This window comes from Thalassophryne amazonica, chromosome 7, assembly GCF_902500255.1.
Source record: "Thalassophryne amazonica chromosome 7, fThaAma1.1, whole genome shotgun sequence".
Taxonomy (NCBI): Eukaryota; Metazoa; Chordata; class Actinopteri; order Batrachoidiformes; family Batrachoididae; genus Thalassophryne; species Thalassophryne amazonica.
The window spans coordinates 101,809,529-101,834,565 of NC_047109.1; the positions used below are offsets into that span (position 1 = coordinate 101,809,529).

Genomic DNA, 25,037 nt, shown 5'->3' on the forward strand with positions numbered 1-25,037 from the left:
ATTCTGTGGAGACTTTCAAGTCCAGACTTAAGACGCACTTATTTTCCCTTTCATATGGCTAGCATCCTGATATAGTTTTTTTTTACACTTTTTACTCTTTTAATTAATTTTATTAGGAAACAGAGTGTGCCGCGGCCTAAACTTTACCTAAATTCTGGGTCTTTTAGTGAAGCTTAGGGGTAGTGGCCAGCGATCACCTTAGTATTTCCTGCTGTTTAATGCTGGCAAATTATACTGTATTTCTTGTCCCTCTGATGCCTGATTCTGTTTTTTTTTTTTTCTCTCTCTCTCTCTCTGTTTAAGGTGCAGCTCCATCCAGAGATGGGAGTTGTATTTGTGCTGGAGACCCTCCTGTCCTGTGCACCAACAGCATTTCCTGTATATTTGTTTTGTGAATTGTTTCTGTGAATTGTTCTGTAATTTATGTCTGTAGCATGGCCCAAGCAGAGGGTCACCCCTTTGAATCTGGTCTGCTTGAGGTTTCTTCCTCAGAGGGAGTTTTTCCTTACCACTGTTGCTCTGGGGGTTAGTAAGGTTAGACCCAACTTGTGTGAAGCACCTTGAGGCAACTCTGTTGTGATTTGGTGCTATATAAATGAAAATAAATTGAAAAATTGAAATTACATTGTCTTTCACATAAAGTATGTCAGCAGACCCTTGTCTGGCTCTTCTTATATTAGCCTTTTCTTTCTTCAGCTTGTAAGTCCTTTCTCTTTTATCCTGCAGGAACTCTTCTTTTTCTTCATATGCTTTAAAATAAATTTTTCCTTCATTAAGAACATGCAAGAAATGCACGTTAAAGCTATAGGGCCTTTCAATTTTCACAAAACTAAGAACATTTAGATCCTAAATCCAAGCATTATAATATATGTTTATTTTTGTAACATCTTGCAAAATTACAGCTCATTTTAATGAAGAGGACATATTTATCTCAGGAGAAGTTCAATAGGGAATATTGTCTATTGTCACTGTGTGCATGTGTGACGTTTTGAGATTACCCGTGACCCATCATACGTTAAAATCCATAAAATGACTTGTAAATCACTTCCAAATCTGCCAGATGTTGGTCATAGCATCTGATCCCTTGAGTTTCAGTCCCTCAGGGTTGACTTCGTAAATTGTTTCTAAACAGTATTAATTTTTATCATATTGGTAATATCATATTTTGCATCCCTTATCTAATGCTAAAATTATAGAGGTGCCAAAGAAAATTCTTTATATGGCTTATATCTAAACAAACAAACAAAAACAAAACTACTGGCACTATACGTTTAATAGGAAAATCAAAGGAAAGTTTGAGGAGCACTAAAAGGAGGAATAGGAAGAACCAGCAAAGGATAGGGAAATAATGAAAAAGTCATATTCAAAAACATGTAACATGTAATGCATTGTTTGGAAAACACATGAAAAAAATGGAGAGAGCTATTAGAATTGGTTGAAAAATAATTTTGATTATTTTGGGATTCAGTAGTAAAAACTGGATACATATTTTTCTATTGGAACACTCTATAAAGGAAATGACAAATTCTCCCTAATAATTGGGCTTCATCAGTCACTGCATCAAACATACAACCACTCAGTCACTGATCATATGTATTTGTCTGCATCAACAAACAGCTTATAAATGTAAAATGGGATGGAAAAAAAATCCGGGAAGAGTGTATTGGGGTTATATAAATTGAGAGTATAGTGTATTAGTTGGGGAGAGTATTCTGTGAAAACTAAATGCTGCAGAAATTGGAAATGGTGAGTGACTGCATTATTAGTAGTGAATACAACATAGGCCAGTTTGGTATTGCTGAAGTGAACTACCATGCCACTGGTTTGAGTTTTCCAAAAGGAATGGTCTATGTAAAAAAACAAAAACAAAACAAAACAAAAAAACACAAAATCAAGTCGTATCATTGTCATGCAACAGGAACATTTCTGTTTATTATCGAGAGTCAAAGAATTTATCTTACTGTAATCTATCTAAAATAGCAATCCTTCACTTTCTCTGGCCTCCCCCTTTATAATTGATTTCCTGTGTTGTTTCTCTTTTCCTTTCTTCCGTTGAAGCCCAAAATTGAAAATGTCAGATCTATGTCGTTTCTGGGGACTTCCCTTTGGCAACAGAATGTAAACAAAACCGCATGACTCCAGCCTTGCTTTTTTCATCGCAGTGAGGAGTTTTATCATAATGGATGCCATCATTCTTTGGCTTCATCATTTGGCTAATTTTGCCAAAAGTATGCGGAATTACTTGGCATAACCTTCGTAAACGATCCTGCAAGGGCAGGGCAGGACTCAAATGCCGTGAATTAGAGGTGGGCGATATCGGGAATTTTGGTATTGATCTGATACCAAGTAAATACAAGCCCAGTATCACTGATATCGATACCAAACATTGTACGTGACAACAAAATACTTTATCACAATCAACATTTTTGTTTAAAAAATATCACTCAACACAACTTAAAAAAATCTCCTGAGAGAGAGGGCTGACTCGAGGAGAGCACTGAGTGGGTGGGCCAGGCTGAGCCTACCTGCATGGCTGTTGGCTGGCGCCGCTGAGCCACGTGATGGCACAACAACAAAAGACCAGAGGGGGGAAGGTGCGCTGCTCCATGTTGTGTGACACAGCACAGCGTTGCTCTTACAGACATAGAGTAGACTTTGATGAATCTGCGTGTGCAGCAGTCAGTGCGTGCGGGAGAGAAAAAAACGCTTGAGTATCGATCTTTTTACACGAGGATCGTTCAATATCAATACTAACGTTGGTATTGATATTATCGATACTAGGATCGATCCGCCCACCTCTACCGTGAATGTGTGCACATACAGAAATCTCATGCACTACACGTGCATGTGCGGCCAGACCAGGAATGTCAACAGGAGCAGAAAAGCTCAGAGCACCGAATACTGTAAGTGCTGCTTCATTATCTGCACAGGACCTCATTAAGGTATGAGATTTTTGCATAGAAAATGGATGCTGGCTGCTACATTATTGTGCAAAATGCCATTTAGTGTGCCTCTAAAGATAAAAGACTATTTAAAATATGTGCTTGATGCTATTATGGACTACTTTGTGTTCAAAAATCAATTTTAATAGAGATGCTTGTAGAAGCCATTCATTTATTGCTATCAGGAAATGAGGCTCTGAGCTCAGTACAAATAGAAAGAAGCAGAATTTCTTTTTCTTTGCCAAACTTAGACATTGCATGAAACAAAGTGGTAACTGCATGTTTGTATATCTAATAATTTCCCTGTCCTGACTTTTTCTGCACATCCCCACCACTGATGGCCAAATGAAGCCTTATGAAGCATTAGCAGTTTTTGTTGAGCCCACTAGATGGCAGTATATATATATATATATATATATATATATATATATATATATATTTTTTTTTTTTTTTTTTTTTTTTAAGTTTTATGGTGAACTGCATAAAGTGGTTGCCTGTTTTGGAAGTACAGGGGAGCTTTGATCAGTTTTACTATGACATTATACCATGCCCCACTGCATGTTCAACATTCTAATGACCTCATCATCAAAGTATTACAAATCCTCAAACCTCTCATTTGTATTACATCTGTTAGCTGCTCATGTCAGTCTTTTGTCCGGACATCTTTTGTATTTCATGCAGCCCCGCTGACTATTGTACCACTACTACCATTCCCACATAGTCTACTGATCTTCTGTAAAATGCAAACAATCTTTAAAAAAAGTACAATTTTCATAGACTTCACATCTGTCCTTATGTCTCTCAGATGTACTAAACCTCATCAGGAACTACACTACATATTTCCATATTCAATTATTCTGGCTGAAGGCAATATGTTTTAATGATGAGCTGATTCGATGAACGCAGTCTCCAGCTTTGCCAGGCACCGCTGTAATGCCTTTTGCACATGTCAGGGTCGGGCCCTAGATGTAATCTGAGGCTCATTACAGCTGGTGAGGCCAAGAGCAGAAACGGAACACAACTTCTCCCTGCAGCGCTGAATTACTTTTCCACCACTGGGTTCCCTCGCTCTTGTTCAATGTTTCTCTCCCTGTCTCAGCTGCTTCAGTGTTTGTCTTTGATCTCTTTCCTGTCTTATTCTCTCCCTCCCTGTCTTCCCCAATCTCAATATCTTGTTCTCCCTCCATCTGCTTCTCTATTTATCTCTTAGTCTATTTTTCTTTTTCTCTTCCTTCATTCTGTCTCAAGTCTCCTCTGGGAACCGTGCAGAGTACAGCTGGTTTGAAGTTGGAGGCTAGTTTTATTGAGTTTGCTCAGGGTCCTGGAAAGGCCTTTATACCAATAAGGTCATGATGAGGTCCAGGAAGCCTATGAACAAATCCTCAAATCCCCTCAATCCAGTATGTGTGATTCTGGCTTGTTTTTACTTGTTGCCAGTGTTGTATATCAGGTTTCTGATACCTCCATACAGGAGGGCTTAACTTCCATATTGAGAGGTTTACTGTATCGACAGAACTGTGAATACCCTTTTAAATTTGATGCTCCTTCATCCATAACGCTGTACTTTGGCCTATTTTCATGCATAAACTCAAAGCAAAAATGTTTCCACACATTCCCTGTTGGAAAGTCTGCTTAAACTGCATCACAGAAATATTAGCAGGCTTCTATCTTCTCAAATGATGTTTATACCTATTAAGTTGAAGACCTTATGAAGTTATGAGGTCATCGGACAGAGGTGTTTGGCGAAGCCAATACCTTTGCAGGAGAATGAAAGTCTAAGTCATAGGTATCAAACTGATTCTTTGTAACCACCAACTCCACCAAGTAATTTCACTGATTATCATCACTTTGGCAGATGGGGTGAGTTCATCAGTGAAAGGATTTTTTTTTTTTTTAGAAAACTTGAAAGTTCAGCTACAATTTGCCAAAAGCCTCATTAAAGATACAAGCCTAGAATTGATCTGTTTTGTTGAAAGAAAATTCTTCTCTGCCCCACAACACTATGTTGCTGAAAGTGGTGATGCAAAATTCAAAAATTGCACTATGTGTAATTTCTCCAGTCGCAGCCACAAAAGCTTATAACTTGCTCAGGGGTGTCTGAGTGTGCTGGTGGCTTTCCTCACACGTCTCCTTCTTGCACAGTCCCTTAGTTTTTGAGAACTGTCTGCTCCACACAGATTTCTCATAGAGTACCATACTGTTTGTATTTCTACATAATTGATGTAAATAAAGGCCAAGATATAATCAGTGTCTTGGAAATGTCCATGTATCCATCCCCTGACTTGTATGAAGAAGACTGGATGTAAAAGTGATACTTTAATGGTGTTATACTAAAGGTGACACTTATTCACACCATCATTTTGGCTTTTAGATTTTTATTTCTTTTATTTCATGATGTAGAAATTTCTTTTCACTGTGAGTTTAAAGGGCATAATTTTAGAAATTTTATCATAACAAACCTGGATTTTTGCTTGGCTTTTTGATGCCCTTAAAAAATTTCAAACATGTAAAAGCTCAAGGGGACACTAACTTTTCCATACCAGTGCATTTCTTATGGCATGAGCCAGCCTCAACTCACACTAGAGTGATATATGTGGGCTATGTTCTCGATGCCTGGGAGAAATGGCGTGTTGCGTGCTTGGTACCATTCTCTGTGGAGGACGTCAAAGATTTATTTATATTTGGTTTTATAGTAGGATGGCTGGTACGTATTGGTTTACGTGCTGCCCTGACCAATCGGAGAATTAGCAAGACGGCTGCTACCAGAAACATGACCCCTCATCTGTCCATCATGATTAATGAGTTGGGCAAGCCGATACATTCTCAAACTGTGTTAACCCTTGAACTCAGACGTAAGTTGGATAACATCTCGGAGCAAATGTACACCTTGCAAAGGGAAATGTTGGAGACCAGGGAATACTCATAAATTGGATTTGGTTGGTCAGAGGAGCTGCAAATGTGTTTTCTCTGCTCATCCCTAAACATGGCAGGCTTATCAGCCTTCAAAGCTCAAAAAGCCCCGCTGTTTTCCTCCAGAAGAATTTCTACGGCCTTGGTGAACCATTAGGCTGCCCTATAATCTTCTGCCCTCCTCGACAGTCAGTCTGATGTTGTCGAGGCAACTCCAGACATTATGGACACACTGACAGAAACTGATACAAACTCATCCGACTGATACGATCTCATCTCATCTGCACTCATGATGCACGCCCCATCCCTGCCCCCCACCTCTACTACCCCCCTTGCCTCCACCCTACCGCTCCCCCAAGCTTGTGGCTGCGTGGGACACTGCTGCACCCTCCACCCCCCGCCCCCACATTCACATTACCTTAATTCGGATGACGTAGTGTCTTAAAGTATAGCGTACATAAACAATCAAATGTATATGTATGGGTGTTCTAATTCTGATGTGTGCCATTATTACATTCAACTTGTAATAATTTCGGATTAATTATATTTTTGTCTGAGGTGATTGTGTGGGAAGATATTTCATTGCACTTGTAATCACAATAAGTTTATCTATCTATCTATACATCTATATATATATCGCTCTCTCTATATATGCAACCAAGCATATTAGATCTGTGCAAGATGGAATCAAATTACATTGCAACTGATGTGGAGCATTCATTTCCTTGAAGCAAAATGTCTTTGTGGAGGGGGGTGTGCTTCAACACTTTTTGTGAGAGTAAACATGGGTATACAGCTGTAGCATGGTGCTAACTGCATGCTCACTGAGTAACAATACTGGAGCAATATATTGTCAACATGGTAATTAGAGAGTTTATAGTCATATTAAGCATACTGCTTAATGCAAAATACATTGTACAATATATTTCCCTGTAATGAGGAGCAAACAACAACTGATAAATATCAGATGTATTTAATTCCTGAAAGATTGCCCAGCCACCACCACTGGAATTTATCTTTTAAATCAACTTCTTTTGACTACCACTCTTTGATTTGGTGTGGACTTTTGGCTTCTGCATTTTACCCACATAATATATACTGTTAAGAAAACATCCATGTGTTTGACAAAGACAAATATGGGATTATTCTAACATGGGAAACTTTTCTTCATTCCTTAGTGTATATACAGATAATTTATCCTTTACAGGGATTTGTGTCTTTCAAACAAGAGTGAAATGTTATACAAGAAAAGTGTATCTTGCAGGAATTAATTCAGCTGTGACTGATCCTTTCTCTTTTTCAGTCACTTTCTGACATTTTTTGATATAGAGAATTGACTGGAATGGACAGCTTTTGAATGTTTCATTGTTTGATCCACTGCATGAGAATAAAGACAGCAGACTTAGCTCAATTTGTATGCACTACATATAATAGACTATTGGAAGATGGACATTTGTAAATATGAAGAAGAAAATTCTTAGTTTATTGAAAATAATTCACATGATGATTTCGTTTGTATGTTAATTTGATGCATGTTTTATGCTGGATGTTCTTACTGATGCAACTCCAGATTGATACAAGAAAAAAAGATAAAATCTATCATGTGCCTTCTGGTAAATATGATTAATATTTCAGTTAAGTTGTGATTAAACAAGCAAAAGTGATGCAATATACAGTTTCTCTTGTAGTAGCCACAGAGGCCTATCCTTCAGATGACCAGTGCCCATCAAGTCAGTACAAAATCATATGAGATTCAGTTTTTCACTGAACCCAGACAATCATGTTGATTCTAAATAAGAGAGAAACAGTTTGTATTAATAGGTATGTAGAAGTATGTAATGTAATATGTATGTGATCAGTGTAAAAGTGAATAATTATATGGTTTTTACCATATCTGTACAAGAGATGCTGCATATAATGAAAACATAAAAGGACCTAAAAGGGGACCCTGAGTAACACCATATTTCACTGCAGAGCATTTGTTAGTACTGTTATTATATTAGCATACTGCACGGTGTCGTACTGCGCCTGCGCAAAACTCTTGTACAAAAACTAGTATTTTTTTTCGGAATCAATGCACATGTAAAAGATCAAACAAACAACAACAAAAATCTGTCAGTGAAATAAATTAAATCTCACCGTTTAAGTTCTTGAAATCAGTTACAAAAACTCATTTTAAGCTACATTTTGCTATTCTTAGGAAGTGGTGCAACTTTTTTATGAATAATGATATTGATTAAAAATCTCATGGTATGTCAAAAACCCTGTTTACATCTCAAAAGACACAAAATGAAAATGTTTCAACACTTTTTCACCTAACATATTTAGGTATATACATAGTCTAAAACAGGTCCTTTTATCTCAGTGATTTTTTTTTTAATTCTGTTTTACATTATATAATTACATATTTTAAACAATTACCAAAATATGTTTTGTAAGATTTGGAGTTTTTGTCATGTATATAATCTAAAAAACTGCTTATTTCTAAAAAGGCTATTTAATGACCAGTTAACATTTCATTCTGACATCTGAGAAAAAAAAATGGTTTTCAGACACTTTTATATACATTCTATACTGAAATGATGAAAATATTTTAAAATATGTAATATATACCAAAATTACATCTATTAATATTTGCATTGAGAGTTCTTTCCTGATATAGATGTAAAAGGATGAAATCAGGCGGAGGTACAAGATCTGGACTTTCATTTAGTGTGATGTACGAGTACCACAGTGTGGAGAATTGTTGTGTGGGCCGCCAGAAGAGGAGGTACTGCTGGCCCACCACCAGAGGGCGCCCTGCCTGAAGTGCGGGCTTCAGGCACGAGAGGGTGCTGCCGCCTCACAGGAACAGCCGAGGTGACAGCTGTCACTCATCAACTATGACAGCTGTCACCGATCATCTGCACTTCACCCCGGATAAAAGCAGGATGACACCTCCACCACGTCGCCGAGATATCGTTCTTCTACGGAGGTAATACTCTCAGCCTGAATATTCCGATATTGATTCCAGTAGATACATTGTTGCAGCTGTCTCCCCGGAGGACCGGCGTGGGCCGCGACTGCTTCGCTCTGCTTTCCGCCAGATAAGTGAATAGACAGACGCTGCACGAGTGTGTGTTAGAGGTGGAGGTGGAATTCCCACCGTTGTTGTTACTGGGTGTACACACACCCACACTTGACTGTCGTTGCTCTTCGCCAGCAGTACCAGATCCGACACGTGGAGACGGTGGCCACTTGAGGGACACGGGACCTGGCGGCTCCAGTATCCTTCAGGTTCGGTGGCGGAGGAAATCGTGTGGTTACGGTTCTTCTCTAGACGGACGTCTCCTATCGTCGAGCCTGCCCACACGACACCTTTATCCATTGACTTTGTATTTATTCTATAATCTGCTGTGTGTGGTTGTGGCATTCACAACAGTGAAGTGTTCAAATTTAACTCCTTCTGCATTTGGCACAGTCACGCCCATGTGTGTTGCTTGGTGACACCACACTCTTGTTGTACTTTGACAATTTTCAGACAGGTCGAATGTGATCACCTGCTATCTACTATTGTCCCAGGTGCACGAATAGCCCCGCCTTTTCTAAGTGTGCACAAGCAGTGTTATATGTTCGTGTGCAACACTTGGAATTTGGCCGACACCTGCTGAGAGGGGGATTGAATGAGCTTGTGCAGGGCATTCGTTGTCTTTCAGCCGCTTGTGTGCACAAATGGTTGTCGCGACAGGTGTATGAGGCGTTTGAGGCGACTCTGATTTTTCACGAACGGCATGCAATTCCTCCGTGCACTAGTCGGCTTCAATCATGTTATGTGTGAAGGGGCCCTTATTCATGTCTATTATATGGGTGGCTTGTTCATAAGGACGATTTGGGTGACGCACTGCCAAACAGGAAAAAGGAAGGATTATTATTATTATTATTTCTGTCTGAGTCCACCCCTTTTATGGTGGTTATCAGTGTTCCAGACTGTTTGATCTGCCTCTGTATGTCATTGTTTAGTCAGGTCCTGCCCATTCTGGTGCGATTTCAGTCAAGTTGTTAATCCCTCCACACATCTTGACTCTCACACACTCTCATGTAAAATCAATATTTTTCAAAAAATGGAGCTTTCAATGCAATCTCTGTGGTTTACGGGTGTGCATGCACGTTATGTGTTTACGTCATACGCAGGTGTGAAAAGCGCGGCTGGAATCAATGCTGAATTCAAAACCCTGAGAAGAGGAGACTCCAACCTTATGGTAACCAGTGGATTTACCAACGAGACACTCGGGCGGGGTTTTCACTCTGCTGGAGGTTTCTGCCATCGCTGAGTGTGTTACTGCCACGCAAACCATTTGCTATTATTATTATTTATTTTATTTCTTGTTATTATGGCTGACAAAAATTTAATTTACATTAATTAATTACAGCATGTATAAGGCACACACCATGAATCCAACATTGTCAGCTGTATTAAAGGGGTCATATTGTGCAAAATCACATTTTATGCAACATCTCCAAAGTCCCACAAATCTATGAGTGTTTTTGGAGATATTCTCCTGATTTAAGATGAATTTATGTCACATCTTAATGTATTCGCTGAAAGTGTCGCCTTAATCATTATCAGAAAAGCTACTAAGAAAATTTTCAGGAGCTGCCTCTCATCTGTTTCTGTTGCTGTATTTTTTTTGACCATGTTGTTGTGCTGCCTTCTTGGCCAGGTCACTCTTGGAAAAGAGATTTTTAATCTCAGTGAGGCTTATATATATATATATATATATATATAAAGCGGTCCTTTTTATTTTTTTCAAAAAATAAATGGATTTGATTCATATGTTTTTACGTCAGACAAGCTTGAACCCTCGTGCGCATGTGTGAGTTTTGTCATGCCTGTCGGTGAAGTCATTCGCCTGTGAGCAGGCTTTGAGTGAGGTGTGGACTCCCCCTCCCGTCGGAATCTCTTTGTCTGAGCAGCTGCAGGGAGATGGCGCGCGTTGCTTTATCAAATTTTTTCAGGACCGGTGAGGGACATCCGTGTGGACACTATTCAAGAAATTCAGCTGGTTTTCGGCGTAAAGTTTAACGGTTGATGAGAGATTGTGGAGTTTCTTTCGCTTTAAGCACAGCCCACAAAGTGGATCGGCGCGGCGTGGTCGGAGGTGGCGTCTGTCTGGCAGTTTCGAGCTGAAAACATCCTAATTTAAAGCTCTGTTCACCCAGGTCGTCGTCAGAGAACAGAGAAGTTTCAGAAGAAGCCGGCATCAGGAGTTTACCCGGACATTTCACTGTTAAAGGAAATTTTGTAATGAAAGAACGTGCGGACGAATTTGCCGAGTCGGATCCGTGACGACGTGGCAAATCTGACAAACCATTTGTAAAATTCAGGCAGCTTTTGATGGCTTTCAACAAGTGAGTATCTGAGAAATTGTTTAACAGCTTGGGCATGTTCCAACTTGTCCGTTAAGGTTTCCAACTGAGGTGTTTTTCCTGTGGCGACCCCCCGTGGTCGGGTCCGGCCCGACATGCGAATCTGCCCACACGTTCTTTCATTACAAAATCTCCTTTAACAGTGGAATGTCTGGATAAACTCCTGATCTCGAATTCTTCTGAAAGTTCTCTGTTATCTCACGACGTCTTGGGTCCACAGAGCCTGAAATTAGGAAGTTTTCAGCTTGAAACAGCGAGACGACGCCGCCTCGAAGCGCAGATCGCCGTCAGGTGGCGTGGGCCGTCCTTACTGCGACAGTAAAACTCCAAAATCTCTCATCAGCCGTTAAAATTTTCACCGAAAACCAGCTGAATTTATCGAATGGTGTCCACTCAGTTGTGCCTTACAGGTTTTGAAAAAATTTTTATCAAACAAAGCAGCAGTCTCTGAGTCATTCCTAAACAATGAAAAAAATCGACGAGGGTGGGCCACTCCTCACTCAAAGACTGCCCACAGGTGAATGACGTAACCGACAGGCGTGAAAAAACTCGCATGCCCACGAGGGTTCAAGCATGTCTGATGTAATCACACGTGATTCAAATCCATATAGTTTTTGAAAAAAATTATAAGGTCTGTTACTTTTCTCACAGACCTTGTATATATATATATATATATACGAGGTCTGAGCCTGGTTCTGCTGGAGGTTTCTTCCTGTTAAAAGGGAGTTTTTCCTTCCCACTGTAGCCAAGTGCTTGCTCACAGGGGGTCGTTTTGACCGTTGGGGTTTTACATAATTATTGTATGGTCTTGCCTTACAATATAAAGCGCCTTGAGGCAACTGTTTGTTGTGATTTGGCGCTATATAAAAAAAAATTGATTGATTGATTGATTGATATATATATATATATATATATATATATATATATATATATATATGCACTCAACAAAAATATAAATGCAACGCTTTTGGTTTTGCTCCCATTTTGTATGAGATGAACTCAAAGATCTAAAACTTTTTCCACATACACAATATCACCATTTCCCTCAAATATTGTTCACAAACCAGTCTAAATCTGTGATAGTGAGCACTTCTCCTTTGCTGAGATAATCCATCCCACCTCACAGGTGTGCCATATCAAGATGCTGATTAGACACCATGATTAGTGCACAGGTGTGCCTTAGACTGTCCACAATAAAAGGCCACTCTGAAAGGTGCAGTTTTATCACACAGCACAATGCCACAGATGTCGCAAGATTTGAGGGAGCGTGCAATTGGCATGCAGACAGCAGGAATGTCAACCAGAGCTGTTGCTCGTGTATTGAATGTTCATTTCTCTACCATAAGCTGTCTCCAAAGGCGTTTCAGAGAATTTGGCAGTACATCCAACCAGCCTCACAACCGCAGACCACGTGTGGTTACAACTCCACATCCAGCATGTTCACCTCCAAGGTCGTCTGAGACCAGCCACTTGGACAGCTGCTGAAACAATCGGTTTGCATAACCAAAGAATTTCTGCACAAACTGTCAGAAACCGTCTCAGGGAAGCTCATCTGCATGCTCGTCGTCCTCATCGGGGTCTCGACCTGACTCCAGTTCGTCGTCGTAACCGACTTGAGTGGGCAAATGCTCACATTCGCTGGCGTTTGGCACTTTGGAGAGGTGTTCTCTTCACGGATGAATCCCAGTTCACACGGTTCAGGGCAGATGGCAGACAGCGTGTGTGGCGTCGTGTGGGTGAGCGGTTTTCTGATGTCAATGTTGTGGATCGAGTGGCCTGTTATGGACGAAGAACACAGTTGCATTTTATTGATGGCATTTTGAATGCACAGAGATACCGTGATGAGATCCTGAGGCCCATTGTTGTGCCAATCCAAGAACATCACCTCATGTTGCAGCAGGATAATGCACGGCCCCATGTTGCAAGGATCTGTACACAATTCTTGGAAGCTGAAAATGTCCCAGTTCTTTCATGGCCGGCATACTCACCGGACATGTCACCCATTGAGCATGTTTGGGATGCTCTGGACCGGCGTATACGACAGCGTGTACCAGTTCCTGCCAATATCCAGCAACTTCGCACAGCCATTGAAGAGGAGTGGACCAACATTCCACAGGCCACAATTGACAACCTGATCAACTCTATGCGAAGGAGATGTGTTGCACTGCATGAGGCAAATGGTGATCACACCAGATACTGACTGGTATCCCCCCCAAGTAAAACAAAACTGCACCTTTCAGAGTAGCCTTTTATTGTGGGCAGTCTAAGCCACACCTGTGCACTAATCATGGTGTCCAATCAGCATCTTGATATGGCACACCTGTGAGGTGGGATGGATTATCTCAGCAAAGGAGAAGTTCTCACTATCACAGATTTAGACTGGTTTGTGAACAATATTTGAGGGAAATGGTGATATTGTGTGTGTGGAAAAAGTTTTAGATCTTTGAGTTCATCTCGTACAAAATGGGAGCAAAACCAAAAGTGTTACATTTATATTTTTGTTGAGTGTATACATATATATATGTATATATGTAACTCAAGAACCACTACCCACAAACTTTCAATATTTTCATATAGATGTCTTCCTTGCATGTAAAAGTACTTTATGGAAGAGAAACAAAACACATCATCAACAGAAAATCAAAACAAGATGGGAGCGAAGTTAAAATTCCATCCATCCATCCATTTTCTATACCCGCATACTCCAATTAAGGATCACGGGGGGGGGTTGCTATTCCAACAGGAATAGGGCGGAAGGCCATATGTAACAGAATTCTAAATAAATGTATATATGTACATACATGATATAGTAATAACATATCACCCTTTGTATGTGGGGAGGAGCTTTTTGGGGTGGGGTGCATATTTGCACTTTTGCATCATGTAGTTTTTTTATATATCATGCTTTTCTTCCTCCTCAAAAACCATTAACCTTTAACCTCATCTCTCCATTAATGCTGAGTCTACTTATTGTATGAACCTTGTCCTAACCTGACACTCAAACTGACATTCTTGTGATTCTGTTGGCACAAAGGATTCACGGAAGCCCTTTGGAGCTATAAGTCAACTCAACAATAATGGCTTTATTATACAACGCTGCCTCGTCTAACAGCGAAAACAAGGGATACGTACAACTAAGACGACTGGGAAGATGGGAGTCCTGTCTGTGTGATGTATTCTATGGTGTCATACTGCTGCCAAGTTTTCAGTTTTACTGCATTTCTATTATGCAAGCTTGCTGAAAGCAAGATGACACTAAAAATCCACAAGACGTCTGGGAGTAATACTGAATAATAGAGCGGAAGTGGAACAAAAGACAGAAAACCCTGAACACAAATCTGTAATGTGTGTGTGTGTGTGTGTGTGTGTGTGTGTGTGTGTGTGTGTGTGTGTGTGTGTGTGTGTGTGTGTGCAAAAGAGCAAAAATGGTTGTGTGCGTTATGGACTGAAGCTACTAGTTTAATTAAACAATGTAATATGTTACTAAGGGTTTACATCTCTCCCTTAAGATACATACCGTATGTAGATACATAGTTGAAGATCGTGTTCAGTAATGATATTTTTTTTTACCTCCGCCAAGGAGGTTATGTTTTTGGCTGCGGAAGTTTGTTTGTTGGTTGGTTGGTTTGTTAGCAGGATTACGAAAAAAATCCTCAACGGATTTCAATGAAATTTTTACCAGGGGTGTATCTTGGCCTAACTTAGAAGTCATTAAATTTTGGTAATGATCCGGAACATGATCCGGATCCAGTAATTTTTTTAAGGATTCTTTATCATTGCAAGATAGGGCCAATTTCAACATTTTTGCATCTAAATTCATGAAGATAGGTCACAAAGGCTGAACAAAAATTAAGTTATGACACAACAATAATTTAGCATTTGTTTCTCCTCATTGAATAAACTTGTTATTAGAAAATAAAAAAACTTGTGTAGTTCATGCAGTTTCTCTTTATAAATACATTTGCTGAAGATCTAAGGGTTTAACCCTCTGGGGCCGACGCCGTCGTATACGATGGCTGAGACCAAGCTTTACTAAATTATAAATAACTTTTTAATGATATGAGATAGAAACTTACTTTGTTTTTGCTGAAAAGTTAACTCTGCGGACTTTCAAGCCACTGTCCACCATCTTTGTACTCCTCATAGAAGCTGTGTGATGATGTGAGCAATGTGAGTGTCCAAACGGAATTGGTTCTCCATCACATGTTTTTCCAAAATCCAATCGTAGGGCAGATTCACCTCACGTGACACACCAAAGATTGTTTTTAGGAGTGATGTGTTACTAGCTGGCCTGTTTGAATAGCCTCCTGGCTGCTCCAATGTGCCCTGCGCCATTACACACAGCAAACATGAAAGTGAGCAGACGGAGAGCCTCCCATGCAATCTCATGTGCTCAAACAGTGTGTGAGTAACAGGATTGCTCTACTAGTTTTCCTGTGAATGTTACTGGATAAGCCGGTGGCAAGCTCTCTCACTCCAGCGTAAAACACTGTTTACCATATCAATGGAGTATGGGGGGGCACTCCTCAAACTGGATGAGCCTCGAAGTGTGAATGTTGCTTTCAGAGCAGGAGAGAACAAACACACAGTCAACTTCCATCCATAAAAATCATAGAGGGATATGCTTTCCAAACTTAATACCCATGATGCTGAAATTGACTTTGGTCCAGTGGTTGTTCCAGCAATAGCAAAGATTTCGTGTCTGCTACCTACAACGCGCGTGGGATGTCTTAAACCCAAACCTACTTCTAGGCATCTTATATATGCTACTCTGGAACCACCCCTAAACCCAAACAGTTCAACTGTCAACTCCACTGAGGTCCTTAGACTGGGTCTCATTAACATAAGATCACTGTCCTCAAAATCATTGTTGATCAATGATCTAATTATTGATCATCACTTAGATATGATTGGGCTATGTGAAACCTGGCTTAAACCTACAGCTGTCCTCCCCTTAAATGAGGCCTGCCCACCAGCATATACATTTAGTCACGTCCCTCGTGATGCGATGCAAGGCCGGGGTGTTGCTCTTATTTATAAATCTAGGTTTAGCTTATTAGCTGTTGGGGGTTACAAATATCACTCATTTGAGCATCTGATTCTCTGCTCTGCTCAGGATATTACACATTGCCAAGGTCAGAAGAATAAAAATCAGTCGTATTACTTTGTCACTGTATATAGGCCTCCTGGCCCATATTCTGAATTCTTAGATGAATTTGGTGCGTTCATCTCTAACTTGTCAACTAGTGTAGATAACATTCTGATCATTGGTGACTTTAACATTCATATAAATAAGCCTTCTGATCACCTCTGCAAATCATTTATGGAAATTGTGGATGCATTAGGATTTTGGCAATGCATTCGGGATTCGACGCACATTAGTGCATCCCTTGGTTATGTTGCTTTAGACGTAGACTGTGTTTCATAATTATTGTATGGCCTTGACTTGCAATGTGGAGCGCCTTGGGGCAACTGTTTGTTGTGATTTGGCGCTATACAAGAAAAAAGTTGATTGATTGATTGATTGATTAGTGGAAATACCCTGGATCTGGTTCTCGCATGTGGTATTGCTGTCACGAATATTGACACCATGCCTCTTACATCAGTGGTGTCTGATCACTCACTTATTAAGTTTACAGTTTCGCTGCCTTGTTTAGAGGAACAACAACCTTATATATTTTTACGGTGAAGACTGAACTCGAAGCTAGACTGCCTGATGTCTTAGCTTCACATTTGACAAATACCCAGTCAGTAGACAGACTTGTGGATAGTTTAAACTCAGTGCTCAAAACTACACTCGACATGATTGCACCACCTGTGTTAAAACCGTGCTCCCCCAAATCACAGTGACCTTGGTTCAATGATTATCTGCGTGACCTCAAGCATAAAGCAAGAGGTCTAGAACGGAAATGGTGTCGTTCAAAATTAGAAGTATTTCACCTTGCGTGGCGTAATGCTATCTTAGACTATAAGTATGCATTATTGGCTACAAAGCGGACTTACTACTCTGATTTGATCAACAAAAGCAAGCATAACTCAAAGTTCTTGTTCGACACAGTGGCAACACTTTTGCATGGACAACCACTTGTAGTTCGCTCTCCTTTTACAGCACAAGATTTCCTGGATTACTTTGGGAAGAAAATAGAAGACATCAGGTTAAACATATCCCGGCATGCCTTAATCCAGCCACTACACCCTGTTATTGATGTGGGCGCCACTACTGAGGTATTACCTAGACTTACACAATTTGACAGTATCTCACTAGGCATGCTGGCAAAACTCGTAATGTCAACAAAAAGCACAACCTCTTTATTTGATCCTATACCAACAAAACTGTTTAAGGACCGGTGGCCCACTCTTGGGCCGACTGTGCTGGAAATGATTAATCTTTCTTTAACTTCTGGATCTGTTCCTAAATGTTTCAAATCTGCAGTGATTAAATCATTACTTAAGAAACCTAAGGAGGCAGAGCTGTGGTCTTATACACCTCTCTGCAGCTTCTCTCCCCCTGCCATCCCCCTATTACCCCATCCCCGTAGAGACGGTGCCTGCTCCCAGACCACCAATAACTAGCAAAAATCTATTTAAGCATAAAAATTCAAAAAGAAAAAATAATATTGCACCTTCAATTGCACCACAGACTAAAACAGTTAAATGTGGTCTATTAAACATTAGGTCTCTCTCTTCTAAGTCCCTGTTGGTAAATGATATAATAATTGATCAACAGTATTGATTTATTCTGCCTAACAGAAACTTGGTTACAGCAGGATGAATATGTTAGTTTAAATGAGTCAACACCCCGAGTCACACTAACTGTCAGAATGCTCGTAGCACGGGCCGGGGCGGAGGATTAGCAGCAATCTTCCATTCCAGCTTATTAATTAATCAAAAACCTAGACAGAGCTTTAATTCATTTGAAAGCTTGTATCTTAGTCTTGTCCATCCAAATTGGAAGTCCCAAAAACCAGTTTTATTTGTTATTATCTATCGTCCACCTGGTCGTTACTGTGAGTTTCTCTGTGAATTTTCAGACCTTTTGTCTGACTTAGTGCTTAGCTCAGATAAGATAATTATAGTGGGCGATTTTAACATCCACACAGATGCTGAGAATGACAGCCTCAACACTGCATTTAATCTATTATTAGACTCTATCGGCTTTGCTCAAAAAGTAAATGAGTCCACCCACCACTTTAATCATATTTTAGATCTTGTTCTGACTTATGGTATGGAAATAGAAGACTTAACAGTATTCCCTGAAAACTCCCTTCTGTCTGATCATTTTTTAATAACATTTACATTTACCCTGATGGACTACCCTGCAGTGGGGAATAAGTTTCATTACACTAGAAGTCTTTCAGAAAGCGCTGTAACTAGGTTTAAGGATATGATTCCTTCTTTATGTTCTCTAATGTCATATACCAACACAGAGCAGAGTAGCTACCTAAACTCTGTAAGGGAGTTAGAGTATCTCGTCAATAGTTTTACATCCTCATTGAAGACAACTTTGGATGCTGTAGCTCCTCTGAAAAAGAGAGCTTTAAATCAGAAGTGTCTGACTCCTGTGGTATAACTCACAAACTCGTAGCTTAAAGCAGATAACCCGTAAGTTGGAGAGGAAATGGCGTCTCACTAATTTAGAAGATCTTCACTTAGCCTGGAAAAAGAGTTTGTTGCTCTATAAGAAAGCCCTTCCGTGAAAGCTAGGACATCTTTCTACTCATCACTAATTGAAGAAAATAAGAACAACCCCAGGTTTCTTTTCAGCACTGTAGCCAGGCTGACAAAGAGTCAGAGCTCTATTGAGCTGAGTATTCCATTAACTTTAACTAGTAATGACTTCATGACTTTCTTTGCTAACAAAATTTTGACTATTAGAGAAAAAATTACTCATAACCATCCCAAAGATGTATCGTTATCTTTGGCTGCTTTCAGTGATGCCGGTATTTGGTTAGACTCTTTCTCTCCGATTGTTCTGTCTGAGTTATTTTCATTAGTTACTTCATCCAAACCATCAACATGTTTATTAGACCCCATTCCTGCCAGGCTGCTCAAGGAAGTCCTACCATTATTTAATGCTTCAATCTTAAATATGATCAATCTATCTTTGTTAGTTGGTTATGTACCACAGGCCTTTAAGGTGGCAGTAATTAAACCATTACTTAAAAAGCCATCACTTGACCCAGCTATCTTAGCTAATTATAGGCCAATCTCCAACCTTCCTTTTCTCTCAAAGATTCTTGAGAGGGTAGTTGTAAAACAGCTAACTGATCACCTGCAGAGGAATGGTCTATTTGAAGAGTTTCAGTCATGTTTTAGAATTCATCATAGTACAGAAACAGCATTAGTGAAGGTTACAAATGATCTTCTTATGGCTTCGGACAGTGGACTTATCTCTGTGCTTGTTCTGTTGGACCTCAGTGCTGCTTTTGATACTGTTGACCATAAAATTTTATTACAGAGATTAGAGCATGTCATAGGTATTAAAGGCACTGCGCTGCGGTGGTTTGAATCATATTTGTCTAATAGATTACAGTTTGTTCATGTAAATGGGGAATCTTCTTCACAGACTAAAGTTAATTATGGAGTTCCACAAGGTTCTGTGCTAGGACCAATTTTATTCACTTTATACATGCTTCCCTTAGGCAGTATTATTAGACGGTATTGCTTAAATTTTCATTGTTACGCAGATGATACCCAGCTTTATCTATCCATGAAGCCAGAGGATACACACCAATTAGCTAAACTGCAGGATTGTCTTACAGACATAAAGACATGGATGACCTCTAATTTCCTGCTTTTAAACTCAGATAGAACTGAAGTTATTGTACTTGGCCCCACAAATCTTAGAAGCATGGTGTCTAACCAGATCGTTACTCTGGATGGCATTTCCCTGATCTCTAGTAATACTGTGAGAAATCTTGGAGTCATTTTTGATCAGGATATGTCATTCAAAGTGCATATTAAACAAATATGTAGGACTGCCTTTTTGCATTTACGCAATATCTCTAAAATCAGAAAGGTCTTGTCTCAGAGTGATGCTGAAAAACTAATTCATGCATTTATTTCCTCTAGGCTGGACTATTGTAATTCATTATTATCAGGTTGTCCTAAAAGTTCCCTAAAAAGCCTTCAGTTGGTTCAGAATGCTGCAGCTAGAGTACTGACGGGGACTAGCAGGAGAGAGCATATCTCACCCGTGTTGGCCTCTCTTCATTGGCTTCCTGTTAATTCTAGAATAGAATTTAAAATTCTTCTTCTTACTTATAAGGTTTTGAATAATCAGGTCCCATCTTATCTTAGGGACCTCAGTAGTACCATATTACCCCATTAGAGCACTTCGCTCTCAGACTGCGGGCTTACTTGTAGTTCCTAGGGTTTGTAAGAGTAGAATGGGAGGCAGAGCCTTCAGCTTTCAGGCTCCTCTCCTGTGGAACCAGCTCCCAATTCAGATCAGGGAGACAGATACCCCTCTACTTTTAAGATTAGGCTTAAAACTTTCCTTTTCGCTAAGGCTTATAGTTAGGGCTGGATCGGGTGACCCTGGACCATCCCTTGGTTATGTTGCTTTAGACGTAGACTGTGGGGGGGTTCCCATGATGCACTGTTTCTTTCTCTTTTTGCTCCGTATGCATCACTCTGCATTTAATCATTAGTGATCGATCTCTGCCCCCCTTCTCGGCATGTCTTTTTCCTGGTTCTTTCCCTCAGCCCCAACCAGTCTCAGCAGAAGACTGCCCCTCCCTGAGCCTGGTTCTGCTGGAGGTTTCTTCCTGTTAAAAGGGAGTTTTTCCTTCCCACTGTGGCCAAGTGCTTGCTCATAGGGGGTCGTTTTGACCGTTGGGGTTTTTCATAATTATTGTATGGCCTTGCCTTACAATATGGAGCGCCTTGGGGCAACTGTTTGTTGTGATTTGGCGCTATATAAGAAAAAAGTTGATTGATTGATTGATATAGCACCCCTTGGGCACATATTGCAGCGTTTTGGGATTACCTTTCACTGCTATGCAGATGATACTCAGTTATACATGCCAATAACTGCTAGTAATCTCATTCACATAAAATCCTTAGAAGATTGCCTTGCAGCAGTGAGAAGTTGGATGTCTAGAAACTTCCTCCTTTTAAACTCTGATAAGACTGAAATGATGGTTCTTGGTCCAGTGAGACATCGGCATCAATTTGACCAGTTAACGCTCAGCCTCGGCTTGTGTGTCATACATCACACTGACAAAGTGAGGAACCTTGGGGTAATTTTTGATCCTTCGTTGTCCTTTGGCCTCCACATTAGAAATATTACTAGGACTGCTTTCTTCCACCTGCGAAATATAGCGAAGATTCGTCCCATCCTGTCTATGGCTGATGCTGAGACCCTGATCCATGCATTTATCTCTTCTAGATTGGACTACTGCAATGTTCTATTTTCTGGTTTACCGCAGTCTAGCATTAGGGGTCTCCAGTTGGTTCAAAATGCTGCAGCCAGACTTTTGACATGAAGCAGAAAGTTTGACCACATTACACCCATTTTGGCATCCCTTCACTGGCTTCCTGTCCCAGTGAGATCAGATTTTAAGGTTCTGCTACTAACCTATAAAATTATTCATGGACTGGCACCCTCCTACCTAGCTGACCTAATTAAACCTTACGTACCGGCCCGGGCTTTACGTTCTCAGGGTGCAGGACTACTTTGTGTCCCTAAGGTGAATAAGAAGTCTGCGGGTCCCAGAGCTTTCTCTTATTGTGCCCCTGTTCTGTGGGATGATCTCGCTGTGTCAATAAAACAGTCAGATTCTGTGGAGACTTTCAAGTCCAGACTTAAGACACACTTATTTTCCCTTTCATATGGCTAGCATACTGGTACAGTTTTGTTTTACACTTACTCTTTTAATTAATTTTATTAGTAATTGGAGCGGGCCACGGCCTCAACTTTACCTAAATTCTCGGTCTTTTAGTGAAGTTTAGGGCTAGTGGCCAGCGATCACCTTAGTATTTCTCTGTTTTTCTTGTTGTTTAATGCTGACAATTCATACAGTATTTCTTGTCTTTCTGATGCCTGATTCTGTTTTTCCCTCTGTTTAAGGTTCAGCTCCATCCAGAGATGTGAGTTGTGTTCATGCTGGCGATCCTCCTATCATGTGCGCCAAAAGCATTTCTTGTATATTTGTCTGTGAAATGTTCTGTGAATTGTTCTGTAATTTATGTTTTGTAGCATGGCCAAAGCAGAGGGTCACCCCTTTGAGTCTGGTCTGCTTGAGGTTTCTTCCTCAGAGGGAGTTTTCCTTACCACTGTTGCTCTGGGGGTTGGTAAGGTTAGACCTTACCTGTTTGAAGTGCTTTGAGGCAACTCTGTTGTGATTTGGCGCTATATAAATGAAAATAAATTGAAATTGAAACTTCATAGTACAAAGTTTGTGATGTGACCTTTGTGTAATAGCAGACAGAAATTGCTTTGAGATGAAGACAAACAAAACGCATAGACCATTTTGTATATATTGTTCAAAATGTGCATTTGTGTTTATTGTTTGAACCTTTTTGTTGTACAGTCTTTCACACAAGAGCCCAAATTACCTTTATACAGTGTCAAAACAGTTGTTTATTATCGTTTGCTGTGTGTTTTGAATAAATGTGTGTGAAAAATTATTTCCGCTTTACTTTTTCCTTTCGTATTTCTGATTGTAAACCTTTATTACACTTATAAAACACAACTATAGCATATATATTTTGAAAGTACAGGCTGTCCTGAAAAAAGAGACATAAAACTTGATTGTGGGATGCAGGGAGAGCTGTTTACAGCAATAATAAAACACTTATGCCAGGCGAGTGAAGTGTCCAAAAAATGGTTAACCACTGAATCTGAAACATGATGGTAGATGCGTGAAACAACATGGAATAAGTCTCTTTGCCAAAGGGTATTCCATGTGACGTCAGTGATCCTGTGGCCTTGGCGGAGGTTTGTGTTTTCCGAGTGCTTCTAGTTTTATCTTGGAATGATTTAAATTCTATGTGATTCAATAATTGCTTCAGTCATGCAACTTTGTAGTTCATTTACTGTATTTGCTTGTAGGAACGCCACCCCCCATGCATCCACACACCCCTTTTTAATGGAAGATAGTTAAAGGCCCACGCTAAATTTAAAAAATTTTTGCACCCTAAAATAAAGTCATTTCTTGACCCCAACACAGCGTAAAAAGCAAAAAAAAAAAAAAAAAGTTTGCAGTACGAGAGTTGGGCACAAGGTGGAACCGATCTCGTCCCATCTGGTGCTAAACAGGTAAGTTATTTGTGATTTATTTTTTATTTGTCATGAAACCAGACATTTTATTAGTCTCCATGCTCCTGCATGCAGAATTTCACCGTTCCGGCAGGTATAATCATAGTGGTCATGTTGCTACAGGAATAAAACATTTCAACAACTTTACCGTTGGATTAAGGCAGCAAGGTGGCTATGTGGTTAGCACCGTTGCCTCACAGCTGTGGTCATTAAGTTTGTGTGAATTTCACATCTCTCTGAGTTCCACGTTTTACTGTATGTTGTACTCATGTTATTGTTATATTGGTTTACCCCTGTGGTGCTTATTATCCGTTTCAGTTCCAATTGTTTATAATTAAGTTGTTGATCATGGGTTAGTTCTTTTTAGGTTCTGGCTGCCTTCTGGTTCTTTTTTGTCAGTTTGCCCTTTGTCACACTCACACGTTAGTTCCACGTTTGATTTAGCATTTTATGTATCTTATGTTTTGGTTTTGTATTTCTTGATCAGGTTATGGCTGTTATCAGTGTTGTTGTCATGTTACCCAAATGCCAGATAAGTGCCTCTCCAAAGGAATTTTCTATGGATAACTGCAGACTGGTGCTTGCTCCCAAGGTGGCAGAAGAAATTAATCAAGGACACTCTGAAAGTCTCCTTGAAGGATCTCAGCATTGATCACACATCCTGGGAGCAGCTGGCTCAAAACTGACCAGCTTGGCAAGAAGCAGTCATGAAGGGAGCAGCAGCTTATGAACCTCAGCATATCGAGGCAGCAAAGGCAAAGCATGCTGCATGTAAATTCCAGTCTGACAGAAGTTTATCAACTTGAAGTGGTGCAACCATTTTGCCTTTTCCACAGTATTCCAGGAACTTCCAGGTGCAGACTGGCTTCATGAACCACCTCCAAATCCACACAAACCCCACGCTGATGAATGAAGAAAATAAGAGAGTGAAAAGGCTGGGTGATGTGGACAGAGTAAATCGGGACATGCAAGAGATTAGTAAGGATGAAATGAGACAAGCTTTGAAGAGGATGAAGAGTGGAAAGGCAGTTGGCCCAGATGACGTTCCAGTAGAGGCATGTAAATGACTCGGAGAGATGGCAGTGGAGTTTCTAACCAGATTGTTTAATAACATTTTGGAAAGTGAGAGGATGCCTCTGGAGCGGAGCCACAGCATGAGGTTATGGGAAAGAGTGGTAGAAGCTAGCCTGAGAAAACAGGTGAAGATCCATGAGCAGCAATATGTTTTCATGTCAAGAAAGAGCACTGCAGATGCAATGTTTGCCATGAGAATACTGATGGAGAAGTATAGAGAAGGCCAGAAGGAGTTACATTGTGTGTTTGTGGAGTTAGAGAAAGGTTATGACAGGGTGCCAAGAAAAGAGTTGTGGTATTATATGAGGATGTATGGAGTGACAGAGAAGTATGTGACGGTAGAGCAGGACATGTTCAAGGACAGTATAACAGTGGTGAGATGTGCAGTAGGAATGACAGGTTCATTCAAGGTGGAGGTGAGATTACACCAAGGATCAGCT

The 25,037-nt window shown here is 40.2% G+C and overlaps 1 long non-coding RNA gene across 1 annotated transcript; it reads right to left on the minus strand.

Moving 5' to 3' along the window:
- Positions 1 to 720: 720 nt before the first annotated feature.
- On the minus strand, positions 721 to 25,037 carry LOC117513362. The gene is made up of 3 exons (XR_004561582.1): positions 24,675 to 25,037; positions 17,313 to 17,324; positions 721 to 731 (listed from the first exon to the last, which is right to left on the minus strand). It is a non-coding gene; the product is annotated as an uncharacterized LOC117513362 (long non-coding RNA).